Source organism: Jatropha curcas, chromosome 7, assembly GCF_041381405.1.
Source record: "Jatropha curcas cultivar XTBG-Jc1 chromosome 7, XTBG_Jcur_1.0, whole genome shotgun sequence".
Taxonomy (NCBI): domain Eukaryota; kingdom Viridiplantae; phylum Streptophyta; class Magnoliopsida; order Malpighiales; family Euphorbiaceae; genus Jatropha; species Jatropha curcas.
This window is the reverse complement of record NC_143157.1, coordinates 2,171,866-2,174,279: the sequence shown is the minus strand read 5'-3', so window position 1 is coordinate 2,174,279 and position 2,414 is coordinate 2,171,866. Positions and strand designations below refer to the sequence as shown.

Below are 2,414 nucleotides of genomic sequence, written 5' to 3'. Positions count from 1 at the left end.
ATAAAAAAAATCATGCATTCATGCAATTTATATTAAAATAACATAACAAGATTTGCCCGCTTTGCGAGGCTATCACTATTCCAAATATCATTAGGGATATATTTAGGTTTTTTCTTTCGCCATTTACGAAGCATGCCCCTATAGCGTTCTGCGACCTTCTTACTCCAGTTTTTTTGTACGGATGCATCAATCTCCTCATCCCCCATTAAATATTTCTAAAGCCATAAAACATAAAAAAAAAATACACACATAAAATGGACACATTTATCAAGCTAGTCATTAATATTTTATAAGCTAAAGCAAAGTAACCAAAATAAAAACAGTCATGGGATAATATGTCTACTAAAAAAACATCAGATTATATATGTAGTTTATCATTGAGGTACAAGTCATATAATATGTTGAGAAAAATATAGTCTAAGGGGAAGAAAAAATATAGTACAATGCCTTAAACTCTTGCCAGTATATGTCCTTCGTTTCTATAGGCACAAACTTCCATTCATAACTAGCTAGAACCAATTTCTCTATGAAAGATTGAGTGATCATGGTGGCAAAGTTATATGGCTTCAAACTAAAATAAGTAAGAAGCAATCAATAGTTTTGTGTTCCTAAAAATCCTTCAATTTGTAGAACCAAAATAGATATATATATAATAGAGTTCTTTAAAAGAATATTCTTACTTGTTACCTACAAGTCAAAGGAAACAAGTGAAACAAGCGAAACAATTTGATCCTTCATCTAATTCCTGTTACATATTTAGCTACACAGTTATGATCATACATGACATAAAGAGGACCATTAATAAGCAAATTTCTACATATTCAAATTTCTCTTCATCATTCATCAAAACTATCTTCACTTTGATCTTCATCACCAATAATATCTTCACTTGATTCTTATTCAGACTCCACCTCATCATTTGATTCATTAATTTCAGAGGCTATCTCTATCAATTCATGATTTGGACCATTAAGCACAATAGTCTCATTGTCGCCCACAACATCAAATGGAATGACTTCAATCTCCTTATTCTACCCATCTTCAACCTATCTTTAAAAAGACCCATCCTTTTGTTCTCTCTCTATCTTTCTCGGTCCCATCAACAAATCCATCCTTTACAAGCACACTCAAATACATACACGCATAACGAGCTTTCTCTTCTTCATGAAGAAGATGACATTGATCTTGAGCTTCAGCCTCCAGCTTGAGCAAGAACTATAAAGGAGATGATATTGTAGGTACTTGTACCGTGCCGACCAAATCCAATCTCTAGCTCCTCAATGTAGATTTCTTAACCACATCGAAGCGAGCTCCGTTTCACTTGTCGAAGAGCAAATGTTGTTGTTTACTCTTCCTCTACCGCTAAGATTTCAACTCAGGTGGTCTTTACCCCCTTCTTCTTTAATCAAGGTCATTTTTGTCTTAGCATGTAAAGGTAACTGTGGCAAATGAATGAAAGCAGACAGAAGGACCCATTTATCTGATGGAATAATAACTTAGGAATTTTATAGTTATTAGCTCAATGTAAAATGACGTAAGTGTTAATTAGATTATAATTTAGGGACCCGAAAGTATTTTACTCTTTATAATATTAGATTTATTTTTCCTTGTTCAAGGTATAATTTATTTTGAGAAAATAATAACTGGATCCCTAAATTTTGGCTTAATTAACACTTGAGGATCTTAGTTTCCAAAAACCAATTTTGAGATACCTAAATTTTAATTTTGTCAACAGATACATCCTTCTATCTAAAATCAACATTTTTTTTCCGTCAAATGAACGTGGAAGTACGAAAATGCCGAAAGCCATAAACCTAAAAGATTAATTATTTACAGTAATGCCCAATAGCAACCAATAACCCAAAAACCATGATCAATTAGTGTGTAGCGAGATTAGAGATTGAAGCCAATGCTGCGAAATTTTCTTTGAAACTAAAAAGGATTTTCGGAGGCAATCAATTATGGAAGTCCAAGGATCATCAAACACCCAGTGATAGCAACACAAGCAAAGATAGATGGTGAAGACAAAGGCCCCTATCTCGCACAGAAATCAATGCGCACACTTTATGATCCCACTCAACAAGTGTCGTCGAGCCAAATTTTTATCGAGCTGAGTTTTATCTCCCATGGAAATGCAAAAATGAACGTCACTCGTACAAGAAATGTGAGTATGAGCTTGTGATAGAAAGAATGCTTCGGATGCAAAACACCCATAAAAAGGAGGTTAAACTCAAACAAACCCAAAACATAGGGAAGCTCTATTCCTCTCATCCATAAAGCTACTAATGTCTAGCTGCAAAAAGTATCAAGTTTTTATCTTTTCCTTGTTTCTTGGTAAGGTTTTTGTTTTTCTTAGGATTTTGGTTTTGTAGGTTGTTTGTTTTTGTGATTCTGTGCGATTTGATGGTGGTTAA

The 2,414-nt window shown here is 33.8% G+C and overlaps 1 pseudogene; it reads left to right on the top strand.

The window, feature by feature from the left end:
* Window positions 1-1,961: 1,961 nt before the first annotated feature.
* On the top strand, window positions 1,962-2,414 carry LOC149494551 (NADH dehydrogenase [ubiquinone] 1 beta subcomplex subunit 7 pseudogene; annotated as a pseudogene).